The sequence below is a fragment of the Mustela nivalis genome (genome assembly GCF_964662115.1).
Source record: "Mustela nivalis genome assembly, chromosome: 5".
NCBI classification, from domain to species: domain Eukaryota; kingdom Metazoa; phylum Chordata; class Mammalia; order Carnivora; family Mustelidae; genus Mustela; species Mustela nivalis.
The window spans coordinates 68,101,034-68,115,073 of NC_139024.1; positions in this window are offsets into that span (position 1 = coordinate 68,101,034).

Sequence of the window (14,040 nt, forward strand, 5' to 3'; positions counted from 1 at the left end):
TAAAATGAGCCAATCCACCTTTCTTGTCTTTTGTACGATGAGTCTGTGAGTAGCTTTAAATTCTGCTCTTTTTTATTGCTTCATGAACTTTTATCTTTCGTATTTGATTACAGTAACTTCACCTTACCTTGAGAAATTGTTCCATCAGTTGTCTTTCTCTTATTATCATGTCTGGAAAAACAGGCTTTTCCAAATAATGCTACTAAGCAAAATCATATTCTGTTAAGCAAAAATAAGACAGATATGGGACATGAAAGAGAGGGCTGTGGGAGAGGGATCTGTATTGAGAGGGAAGTATTGCTCCCTATTAGCCACTAGAGGGCGTGCTGCGCATCTGGCTGGAAATCTTGCCGGCGTCTCAGAACTGCCCTAACCTTCCACACTAACTCTATATGTACTTCCTTCCCTATTACGTTTATTGGTGCTATTTCTAAATTCAATTACCTCAAGTTTGAACTTTCTTTCTCACGGTCTAGCTCGGAGGTCAATCTTAGGTCTCTTAGCCTTTTATAGAGATGACTCTAAGCCTCCTTTCTAAAATTTCCAGTTTGGGGGTGCCTGGGTGCCTCAGTCTGTGGAGCCTCAGACTTGGTGTCAGCTTGGGTCATGCTGTCCAGATCATGAGCCTGGGCGCTCCGCCCAGTACAGAGTCTTTTTGATTTTCTCTCCGTCTCCCTCCTCCTCTGCTCCTCCCCTTGTTCACACTTTCTCTCCGTGTCTCTAAAATAAATGAACAAATAAAATATTTAAAAATAAAATAAAATTCCCAATTTGATGCTTCATTATAGCATGCATTTCATAGTTCACCTTCCATTTTAAATTGTTTAGATCTTTAATTTTCTGTTCTCTTATTTCTCACTTTTTGGGTTTGTTTTCTTGTTTAATTTCCCCTTTTATTTCTGATCTCATCATCTTAATCATGGCTTTCCAGTCTCTTTATTATTTAGTCCATTAGTTCTTTATGCTTAAAAAATATCCTTCTTTACTCTCCTAACAGCGTGAACCTCATCAGCAGAATCGTGAGCAGTGGGTGAGAAGGCACTTGGAGAATAAGAAAGAGTGAAGGAACCCCCCCCCCCCAACACTTTGTATCTTTATCGCTGGTTTCTGCTAAAGGATTTCCCAGGATAGTTGAAATTTTCCAACGCTTCAAGTCCTTGGTTAATCTTGCTAGAGTCATAGATCCCATCACTCAGATGACACAGCGGTTTTGCAAGAATGGTGTTGCCTTCCACAGACCATTTGGTCCTGATATGAAGGACTCTGTTCTTTAAAATTCCATAGTCCCCAAATTACAAAACCACAGGGTCTGGAGTTAATTTGGACAATTTCATCTTCTAGCCAGGAACCATATTCGGGCATTGGACCTGGAGAACGGGGCAAATACAGTTACTGAGGCGACTCCTGTCACTTTTGTGACAGCTAATTAGAGAAATTTTCTCTTTTGTTCTTTTAAGATCTTCTATTTTTATGGTTAACAGAGATTTCCTGCAGTCCATTCCTTACTTAATTGAGATGTAGTTGTCCGTATGGGCTCGCAGGAAGCCTGTATGCATCCTTTAAATGGTTTTAGCTTTTCATCAGTCATTCATTCACCCTTGAGTCAGACACTTCGCTACAGACTTGAAATACACTGGTAAACGAGAAAGCTGGAGCTCAAATACAGGGAGAAAACCAGAGGTTGTAGGTATGATTTTTTTTTTTAAAGATTTTATTTATTTATTTGACAGAGAGAGATCACAAGTAGGCAGAGAGGCAGGCAGAGAGAGAGAGGAGGAAGCAGGCTCCCTGCTGAGCAGAGAGCCCAATGTGGGACTCGATTCCAGGACCCTGAGATCATGACCTGAGCCAAAGGCAGTGGCCTAACCCACTGAGCCACCCAGGCGCCCCTGTAGGTATGATTTTTAAGTCTCTTTTTTCAGGGCACCTGGATGACTCAGTTGGTTAAGCGTCTGCCTTCGGCTCAGGTCATGATCCCCGGGGCCTGGGATGGAGCCCCACATCGGGCTCCCTGCTCAGTGGGAAACCTGCTCCTCCCTCTCCCTCTGCTGCTCCCTGTGCTTGTGCTCGCTCTCTCTGTCAAATAAGTAAATAAAAAATAAAAACAAATAAAAATCCCTTAGTTTTGAGTCCTCTTTGCATAGTTAATACAGCATCGAGTCTGATGGCCATAGGACACGGTTTCTTTGCATGTCTAGTATACTTCGTGTCGTCATCTTTGACATGCACAGTGTCTATAGCTATTGTATTTACCCTCAAGGTTAGTGGTATTTTTGAACTTTTAACTTACTTTTGGTTGTTATCTATAGATGAATTCATTTAACTCAATAGTTCAAAAGAACTTTCTTTAAGTAAGATATGCCTGTATCTCCAAGAAGAATATTAATTTTTATGTGATTTGGCTCCATTCAACTCTATCTAATTTATAAATTATACTCTTGAACACTTTCCCTACCAGGATGAAAGGGGAACTGAGAGGTAGAATGAGTGAGCAGAGAGTCTGCAGAGAAGGAGAGCTTTGACTGTGGTCAATACTGCCTATCTACAGAAAAACACGTTTACTTGGAATTTGTTACACATGCTTGGTCTCCAGTTCATAGTAGCTCCAGTTCATAGTAGCACCTATTTTGGCATGAAGAATTAACTTGTTCTTTGCCTTACTTCATTATGATGATAGAGGACTGATTTAAAGCTGACCCAAGTACTGGGGTACCTAGGTGGCTCAGTCAGTTAAGCATCTGACTCTTGGTTTCAGCTCAGAACGTGATCTCAGGGTCATGAGACAGAACCCTGCTTTGGGCTCCGTGTTGAGTGCGGAACCTGATTGAGATTCTCTCTCTCTCTCCCTCTTTCTCTGCCGCTCCCCCTGCTTGCCCGTGTGTTCTCTCATTCTTTCTCAAATACAATAATAAAATCTCAAAAAAAAAAAAAGTTGACCCAAGTACAATGAAAAAGCTATAATAAAATATCAAACTTTTAAAAATCCTCTTAAGATAGTTATTCAAAAATCCCAGTCCTATGGATTGTCTAATGTGATTTAATTGAAAAGTTTCCATCATCTCCCTTTGTAACCCCTACTGACTTTAGTCCAGTGAATTTCCTGTAGTCATTTCACTGTAAATATTAGTTGAATAATTCTGAAATATGTAGTTTTAGAGTACCTCCAACTATGTTTGAAAAATAAATTTTAAGTAGGTTGCCAAATCCCAGGAAGCTAAATATATTTATTATTTAAAATTCTAGGGGCACCTCGGTGGCTCAGTGGGTTAAAGCCTCTGCTTTCAGCTGAGGTCATCATCCCTGGGTCCTGGGATTGAGCCCCGCTTTGGGTTCTCTGCTCAGTGGGGAGCCTGCTTTCCCCTCTCCTTCTGCCTGCCTCTCTGCTTGCTTCTTATCTCTCTCTCTCTCTCTGTGAAATAAATAAATAAAATCTTTTAAAAAAATAAATAAAAATAAAAACAAAATAAAATTCTAAAAAAAATTTGACTCTCTCTCTCTCTCTCTGTGAAATAAATAAATAAAATCTTTAAAAAAATAAATAAAAATAAAAACAAAATAAAATTCTAAAAAAATATTTTGAATTCAGAGTGTTTTGTACCAAATGTGATACAAAGCATATGATGTCAGACAAAATAAATCAAGTGTTTTCATGTAAAGTTATTTCATGGGAGAACTTATTCTGGTAGAAAACCACAGCAAACAGAACTAGTATAAGGCTATGTCTTGCAGGCGAGGCTTACTTCGTTAAGTAGGCAACGTGGAGAACCATCCATGTGATCCAGCTTCAGGAATTCAAAGGCTTATGGGATGGATGGAAAAACGCCCCCTTGCTGGCTGCTGCCTAAAATCCCCCCAATAGAATATTATTATTTGGTAATGGGGAATATAATACAGTAAATCTTATTATGCCTTCTGGAGAGAGAAGGAGTTTGGTGGGATGTGGTGAGAGTAAAAGGTTTCGGGCTGAGCTAGGTGGTGTATTCAGGTGAAAGAATGAGTAGGCGTTCCTGTAAGAGGTAACAGGCACTAGAAAGAAATCTAAAACAACCTACTCTCCAATTTTCTTAGTGGGCACCAGGGAGGTGCAGAAGCCACACCCCAAATTTGTCCAAATAATTTGCCTTCAATGCATTCTCTCCTGTCACCGCACCCCCCCACACAAATAGCATCAGTATAAAACAGGAAGTAAAACAGGAGGCTTCACAAGTGGAAAAATCTGTGCAAAGTTGACTCCCCACTGTATGCAGAAGAGGGAAAAGAGGTGCTCCTTCTCCCCTCGTGGCGGTAGGTGTCACCTTACCCAAGAACGGAAGGGCGACCCGTCATTGACACCCTCGTTAGTTTTTAAGGGTTGTGCCCACCCTTTTGTGAGCAGAGGTCCAGGCCGAGGCAGAAATATCCTCATGCCTGCAGAATCACACAATTTGGTCTTGCGGATTACACAGTAGCCTGGACTTTGAGCCAACACTGTGGGCCACAGATTCTTCATTTTTCTCCCATGTTCTCTCCCCCCACCCTTCCTTCTAGCTTCTCCCTTCCGCCTGCAGATTTTCCCTTTCGTTCTTCGTTCCCTCATCCTCTCAGTTAGATGGCATAGGTTTAGTGAGCATCCACCTGGTCAGGCCATAAGCAGGACAAATCTCCAAACTTTCTAGAACTGACAGCCTGATGGGAGAGAAACACCATGAACAGCAATCAGACAATTGCCACTATGCGTATGTTAGAGTGGCTAAAATAAAACCCTGAAAAAATGCCAATGAGGGGAGGAAGCAAAAATATACCAATTTTCACACATTGCTGGTAGGAATGTAAAATGGTACAGGCGTTCTGATAAAAAGTTTGCAGTTTCTTCTAAAATGAAACATTTATTTAACATATAACTCAGCCTTCCTGCCCCTGAGTATTTATATTAGAGACAGGAAGCCCTGTCTTCACACAAAAACTTCCATGAATGTTCATAGCAGCTTTATTTATATTAGTAAAAACTGGAAACACCCCCAATGTTCTTAAATGGTTGAATGCAGAAACAGATTGTGGTGCATGTAGCCGCTGAAAAACCACTCCGCAGTGAAAAGGATTGAACTCTCCATATGAGAATTTGCACGGTTTCTGGCGTCCTCACGCGGAAGGAACACAACCGTCTAGAAAGGTTACACAACGTCCAATTCCACTTTTGGAATGTTATCCGAATGACAAGATTATAGTGGTGGAAGAGAGACCAGAGTTTGCTAGGAAGCAGGGTTGTTAGGAGGATTTGACTAGTGAGGGGTATAAAATGAGGTTTCTCTGCAGTGATGGGCTAGTTCTGTTTCCTAATTATGACGGTTACACAAATATATACGTGTGATAAGCTTTCCTAGTCTAGATAGCCTTCTCCTCCAAAAAATGGTGCCTGAAAATCCTGGTGAAATGCCAACATTGTCTGTAGTTTAGTTAATTGTATTGGACCAATATGAGTTTGCTGCTTCAGACAATGTTCCACAGTTACCTCAGATGTTCTTATTAGGAAAAGCTGGATGACTGGTCTACCGGCAATCTGTACTATAGCCTACTTTCAGCTTCTCGTGAGCCTTAAGCTATTTGAAAATTTAAAAGTATTAATGAAAAATTTTTAAATAACAAAAACAGTTCACTACGTATTGGTTAGAAAACTCACCCATGGGGGATCTGTCCTCAGTGGGGGAGTGCAGAGTGTCAGGAGAATGTTTAATTTCAGGAACAGGAGTTGGGAAACATCATCTGGAATGTTTGCTCTGCTCCAGCATGGGGCCAGGGGCTGTCACATTGGTGATAGGAGCTGCAGAGCCCCTTGGTTCCATCGGAGTTATTGATGCTGTCTCCAGTGACTCAGTGACTCAACTCAGTTGACGCTGTGAGGGCCCCTGCTGTGTTGGAGAATGTCCCCTGAGTTCTGCCTCACCGTGAGGGCTGAAGAGACTTCTAATGAAAATCCTTCCCCAAAAAACCAGACTTTCTCAACTTCTGTGGAATAGCCTTTCACAGTCAAAGACCATTTGCCAACTTAACTCTGTCAGTGTGCCCTGTGGCAAAATAACAGTGTTTCCCATGAGGGGCTCTGGATATCAACAACACATACAGGTTGCCGAGGTCTGCCCTCCCATCAAACATGTGACTGCCTTCAGTAGACGTGCTAAAACGTCATCACACCCTAACAAAAGGAAGTTTCATCTTTCCTCCAGTTACCACATCTATGAAACATTACTTGGATGATGCTGAAGGGAAAATTGCATAACAGTGTGCTTGACGGAAGATACCAAAACAGTTGTAGGTATTAGTTTGTGGGTTTTTTTAAACCTTGTCTTTTTTTTTTTTTAATGAGTAGTTGAAGGTTTACAGCAAAATAGAGAGGAAGTATAGAGATTTCTCACTTATTCCATGGCCTGTCCCCTAGATATTGTTTCTCACATAAATTTAGGCAGGAGACTGACACTACTTATAGCCAAGAAATTTTCACATATTTAGTTAGTATTAATTAGCTTTAGCATGATGTTTATTTTTCCATCTTTTTAATTTTAATGGACTTGTATCTTTATATTTAAAGTGAGTTTCTTTGGGACAGTGTGTAGTTGGGTCTTGCGATTGTATGAGATTCTGATCATTTCTGTGTTTCAATTATTTCTTTTGAAGAGCAGGGAGAGGCAGGGAAAGAATCCTAAGCAGCTTCCACCCCCAGCATGAAGGGGTAGTATGGGACAGGGTAGGGGGATAGTGAGGCTCCATCCCTCAACTGTGAGATCATGATCTGAGCCCAAACCAAGAGTCAGGTGCTTAACTGATGGAGCCACCCAGGCCCCCTAGTCATTTCTGTTTTAATTGCAGTCTTTAAACCATTTACATTTAATATGATTATTGACACAGTTGGGTTCAAATCTATTCTCTTACTACCTCCTTTTGTTCCATCTCTTTTTCGTTCACCTTTCTCTTTTTCTGCCTTCTTTTAAATTAATTATTATTTGTGACTCCATTTTCTTTCCTTGCTGGCTGCCTATGACTCTTAGTTATGTCATTTTAGTGGTTGTGGAGGGTTTGGAGTGTACATATTTAACTTTTCCTGTCCTGCCGTCAAGTGCTTTCTCATTACTTTGCATATAGTGTAAGAACTTCTCAACAGTGTACTCTCATTTCTCCTCTTCAGAATTTCTTACTATTGTTGTTGTATACTTTACATCTCCATGTATTATAAACCCCATGATATGTCCTATTATTTTTCCTTCAAACAGTGTATGAACCTTAAAGAAATTTCAGTAATGAGAAGAATTTCAGCCATGCAATCAGCTTTCCAGTGATGGCCCTTTCTTTGTGCAGATCTAGCTTTCCATCTGGTATCCTTTGCCTTCCACTTGTCAGACTTCCAGGAACATTTCCTGTACCACAGGGCTGCTGTAACAAATTTGCTCAGCCTTTGTATTTTGCAAAAGTCTCTATTTCACCTTCTTTTTGAAAGACATTTTTGCTGGGAATTCTAGGCTGTTCGTTTTCTTTTCATGGCTTTAGTCTTGTAGCCCTTTTGCATTATTTCTGATGAGAATGTACAATCATTGTTTTTATTCTTTTGTGCATAGTAGGTTTTTTTCTTGACTGCTTTCTGTTGATCACTGTAAGTCTGAGCAATCTGGTTACAATATGTTTTGGTATAATTTTCTTCATGTTTCTTGTGCCTGGGGTTTGTTGAGATTTGTGGATCTGGGATTTATAGTTTTCATCCCATTCGAAGAAATGTTGACTATTATTTCTCCAAATATGTTTTCTGTCTCCCACCCTCCTCCTTTGGGGAGTCCAATGATTTGTATATTAAGTATATTAGATTTGACATTGTCTCACAGTGATTGGTGCTTTTCTTGTTTTTCCCCCAAAGTAGTCTTTTTTTTTTTAATTTTTATTTTTTTTCTCACTGTGTTTCATTTTGGAAATTTTTATGGCCATGTCTTTCCAGGATTGTACACTGCTATTACCAACAAGCATATTTTTCATCAAAGATATTGTAGCTTTCCTCTCCAGAAATTTGAAGTGAATCTTTTATATCTCCCATTACTTTATTTAACATGGTCAATCTTTCCTCTAGTTTCTTGAATATATGGAATACAGTTAAAAACTATCATAACACCCTTGGCTACTGATCCCATCACCTTCATATATCTAGATCAGTTCCAACCAATGGACTTTCTCACTTTCTCCCCCCAAATATCAACTGTACCTTCCTGCTTCTTTATAGGACCTTTTTTTTTTTTTTTTTTTTTTTTTTTGCAGTAACTTTTTACTAAATGGTAGACATTTTGAAGTGTACTATAATGGTTGTGGGATATTTTTGTATCATTATAAATTGTCTTGAATTTTGTTCTGGAATAGTTAATTTACTTGGAAACAGTTTAATCTCCAGATCTTTTAAGCTTTGTTGGTGGAAACATTTAGTACAGTGTTAATTTTTTGCTCACTACTGAAGCAAGATTTGTCTTAGCATTTTAACCAATGCCCCCAATTAATTGAGTTTTTAACTCTGGCTGGTGGAAAGAGACACTAGCATTACTCTCAATGTTGGGTAACCTCCAGGCACTATCCCTTCCAATCAGCTCAGGTGTTTTTTCCCCTGGCTTCAGCACGAGCTGACTCATAGTCAACTGAATACTTAATGGCGACTGCTGCAGATTCCTGGGGTTTTCTCTCTGTGCATCCCTTTTGTCTCTCATATCCTTTCTGTGAATACTAGCATCCTTGGCTTTCTTGTAAGCCCAGTTCTGTCTCCTCAACTCAGGGACACTACTGGGTTCCTTTGATTCAGATAGACAGCAGCCTAGATAAATGTTCATGTAATTAATAAGCTTATAAGTCAATAAATCTCGTGATGATCTGAAATGTCTTGGTTTCTGCCTGAATTTTCATTTTTCCTACAAAGGAGAAGAAAAGCTTTTCTATCTGGTCAGTTGGGTTCCTTGGGCATGGGATAGGAATGGGAAGCTTCCATCCATTTCATGGGAACCAAGTTAAAAGGGAATGCTAAGACCAGGAAAGAATGTGGCACTAAGAGGATCAGAAAACCAAAGTCCAAGTCAGAGTGGTCCAAGACACTGGAAGCCAGACAGCCAAACAGAGGAGCCAGCTGTAGGTGCTTATTCCTCCAGGGGTCTTTCTTGACTCTTCCCATCCCTCATGTCTGGATTAACAGCTCCTTGTCTATTACCCAATAGCATCATGTACTCCCACTTTCAGAGGATTTATTATTATACACTCCCTGCATATTTTTCTATGTCCTCATGTTTTTCTATGGCCTGTGAGTTCTACAAAGACAAGAATTATAACTGTCTTGTTTATGTTTCTCATTTTCTCCTAACTTATTACTGTGTAGAGAGAAAGTCATCAATAAACTTTTGTTGAATAATGCATTCTTTACAAATTATTAGTTGATAGTTCAGGTTGCTTCTAAGACCAATCTCATCTAACTTCTTGTTGCATGTTATGCAAGGATCACTACCCCCTTCTTTCCTCATACTTTCTCTTCTTGTTCTTTCCCAGATTTTCATCTTTTCCTAAACCCTACTCATTCCTGGATTTAAAGTGGCAAATTCAATAACTGTGGTGGTTAAACAGGTAATATAAATAAGCATCATGCTTGTCAATTATAAGAAAATTTGGAATGAAGAGGTCTCGGCCAAATTAAAGAACACAAGCCTCAACTAAAAAGTTTTAATTTTTTAAACTAAATCAAATTTTAAAAATGTTGGGTAAATCTTACAAAATGTATTTCTGTGATTCAGTAATTTCCAGGCTTAAATGCTGATGCTTATCAGGGTTCAGTCCTTCTTGGGTTTCACTAGTATTTGTTTCATGATAATTCCTGGCCTCAAGCATGTTGGACTAGATACAACAACATGGAGATAGAGATACATATAAAATATGTAAAATTATTTATATATACTATATATTGTTATATATTATGTAATATATATTATATATGATATGTATTATATAAGAATATATTTGGTGTATACATATTTATTTCAAAGTTGTTGTATCCCTAATAGAACTCATCTTGCTTCATTAATTCCATGTTCTCATCTATTTCCTTTCTGTGAACTGGCCCCACAGTCTTCTCATCACGTAAACTGGAATTTGAACTCATCATAGATGTCACCCACTTCTACAGTCCTCATAGTCACCTGTCCCTATTTCTTATAGACCCTTGAATACTTTCTCTATCCTCAAGTGTTAGGAGTTCAATTCAAATTCTTATTATCTTTCATTTGATCTTTTGTCATAGTTATCTTGTCAGTGATTCCAAAACCTGGATGTGTGTCAGAATCATATTGGACATTTCATAAACATAAAGCTTCCCATTCTTAGTCTCCACATCATAGCTCCTGAAGCGTAATCTCAGGAGATGGGCTTGGATCACTCACAATTAGCTAATTACAGCAGCGCACTAGCTTCTCAAAAATACACATCAAGGGGCGCCTGGGTGCCTCAGTCGGTTAAGTGTTCCACTCTTGATTTTGGTTCAGGTCATAATCTCAGGATTGTGAGATCGAGCCCCACATTGGGCACTGTGCTGGGTGTGGAGCCTGCTTAAGATTCCTTCTCTCCTTCCGTCCCTCCCCCTTTCTCTCCCTTTCTTTCTAAAAACCAAAAACAAAAACCCTCATCAATATTCTTATTGTTGGGTCCCCCCAAAATTGGGTACCCCAATAATGGGTCCGTGATTAAAGGAGCGAGACTGATACAAAGCAAAAGTCAAGCAAAGCTTTATTTCGCGCCAAGAATCAAGAATCAAACCGAGCTTCAAACAGAAAGGTTGGGGCTGCCCCTTACAGAGGGGATGACCCCTCCCTGCTTTCCAGACTAACTTTTATAGAGCAAAGCCCATGTGGTTGGGCCTGGCCACACAAGTGGCTAATGAAATTGTAACACACAGAGAAAGCTGCACAGTCATGCTCAGTGACCAATTGAAGTACAATTTACCCTAGTAGACATTTGAACCAGCCTATCATCTTGTTCAGAATTGGCACCCAACAGGTGCCCAAAGGGCGGGGCCCATACTCCTTGGTTGCTAAGAGACAGTATGCACCCCCCACTGATTGAATACCTCCACCGGGCCTGACCCACCCTTGTACTTGGACTTTGTTACTTGGGACTGGTTTCCGGGACTTGTTTTTAAGTAAGTTCCCCTGAGGGGCGGGGAGCAAAGTCAATTTAAATTTAACAGCAAAATGGCCATTCAACTGGGGTGGGGCCACTCTGGCTGAATAGGCCCTTACACTTATCATTATACCACGGCAGCCTATACCTCCAGTAAACATATTCACACTCAGACTGTCCTCCTCTTTCCTCTTCCTAGAGAGGACAATACATCACCCTCATGCTACACAGAGAAACCACAGTTCAAGATGCTGCAAGACGGTCCAGAAATGCTTCAAGCTTCAGAACTTTAACAATGGACTATGCAAGTCAAAATGCAAAATAAGGGCAAACTTTGTGACTTGGAAAACTATCCAGAAATTCAGAGCCAAAAACCTAATTTGCACACCCAAGAAATGAAGTCATTTTCCTCAAAAAATAATCTTCCTCGCGGTTCTCCTGGGAGAATTATTGCTGATTGTTTAAAAGGATTTCTGTCAGTTTCACTGATAGGCTTTTAAGATAGTACTGGAAATGAAAGATAGGTGAATTACAGCCTTGCCTATATTAAATGAACCTCTGCTCAGGGACTGGAGAAAATCCCTCAGACATAGTAAATAGCTCTCCATTTCATTGTTCTGACATTTGTTTGTCTTTAACAGAAACACGTTCTCAAAAAATAACACATTTTCACAAGTAGATGAAAAAAACTAAAAAGCTAAAGTAAAAGTTTCTTAATAAAATGTCTATTTATAAGAAATACTCTTTTGGGGGGCACCTGAGTGGCTCAGTGGGTTAAGCCACTGTCTTCGGCTCAGGTCATGATCTCAGGGTCTTGGGATCCAGCCCCACACTGGGCTCTCTGCTCAGTGGGGAACCCCCCACCCCCCACCCCACCCCCATCCCCGCCTGCCTCTCTGCCTACTTGTGATCTCCCTCTTTGTCAAATAAGTAAGTAAAAATCTTAAAAAAATAAAGAAAGAAAGAAAGAAAGAAATACTCTTTTTTTCCAACATGACAGTGCTGATTGTCAACCAAGTTTTAAGAAAAATTGTCGCTGGGTCCCTGCAGGCAGCACAGCTATGGGTGGGAAAGAGTGCCATCTTGTGGCATAAATGAAAAATGTTTTGTCGTGCAGGCCGGCCAGTCCTCATTACATATTTGTTTTCTTGCCTTTGGAGCTATTGGATTCATAATAGTATCTGCTTTATCACCATTAAAATACAACAGACACACGCAGACGTTCTTTTTACTGCAGCCGGAACCTCCGGGCATAAGCCAGGACAGAGTGCTGTTTTGATTTTAGCTTCTTTTGGAGTCAATGGGGAGCACAGTGCCCTCTTGTGGTAGATTTGTCACCTTTGCAAAGAGTGTGGTAAATTCTCTGGAAGGAATCCAAAAAACAGTCCAAGAAGGATTTGAATATCGTCGAAAGGGTAGGTGGGCATTTAAGGATCAGCCTAGAAATCTTGAAAGCAATCCTAACAATTTAGTATTTTCTATTATCATTACATATGAAGGATAAGAAAGTTCATCTTAAAACAGCCTTTTAAAGACAATTGTGAAAAAATACAGAACTCCTTTTGAACCCAGAGCTTCCCAGTCTCCTGTCTTGCACACATTAGTGGAATCTATCAAAAACAATGACACACCCAAGTGTTTCTAGCCACTTCAAACTGAAAGGAACAAACAATAAAACCGCCCCAAACTGATTGCCAATGTCCATTTGTGAGAAGTGTAGCTAAATTTAGATTTAGCTCAAGAACCTGAATGTTTAGCAGGTGTCTGGCGTAAGAAAAATTCACTGAATCATTTTTAATGAATAGAAAGCTTCTCGTGACATTACCTGTGTGTGGGAATTCAACTATGTTTCTTTTCATGAAATAGATGAACCAGTTTAAGTAATGAAAGCTGTCAATTAATTTTTATATTTTAAAATAGAAATCTTAATATTTTATGATATTTAATATTTCTATTTGAAGGGGAATCATTATATTAAAAGTACACTTTGTGCCTGTTAATATCAGGGGCTGTCTGCAAGGTGAATAGAGAGAAAAAATAAAGTTCTTACTTTCAAAGACTGTGCTGGGTAATAAGCAAGCAACCACTCATGGGCTGTTTTTGTTTTTGTTTTTAAGATTTTATTTATTTATTTGAGAGAAAGGGGGTGGGGGGAGTGCCAGGCAGAGGGAGAGGGACAAGCAGACTCCCCTCTGAGCCCTGGGATTGGTATCAGGGGCCTGTGATCCCCTGTTTTATTTTATTTTAGATGAATCAGTTTGTTCACAGAGTAGGTTTGCTTAAAAATAAAATATAGTGTCTCTCAAAAGGAGTTATAATTTTCTGGCTAATTTATTTATTTATTTATTTTTCTATTTTCTCAGTTTTCAAAATAAAGAGAGTGTTAATAAACTTTTAGCATCAAACGTTTGCATATGTGGCCATTCTATGAGGTCTGTATTTGTCAACGTTCTTCAGAGGAACAGAGCCAATAGGAGATACATGACAAAAAGATGATAGATAGATAAGAAGAAATGTACTGTAGGAACCGGCCATCACTGTTCTGGAGTCGGAGACATCTGCCTGAAAGCTGGAGAAGCGGGCCAGCCAGAGTGGTAATTCAGTCTGAGTCCAAAGGTCTGAAATGGAGGCTGAGGGTGGAAATCCCTAAGAGCCAGAGTGTCCAGGGTCAAGGGCAGAAGATGAATCTCTCAGCTCAAGCAGAGAGAACAAAGTCCCTTCTCTACCTTTTCGTTCCCCTTAAGATCTCAGTAGGTCTGGTGAAGCTTACTGCGTGAGTTAGGATGATCTGCGTTACTCAGTTCACTGATTCAAATGCTAACCTCTTCCCAGACCGTCCCTGAAATGATGTTTTACCAGCTCTCTGGTCATCACTTAGCCCAGTCCTGTTGA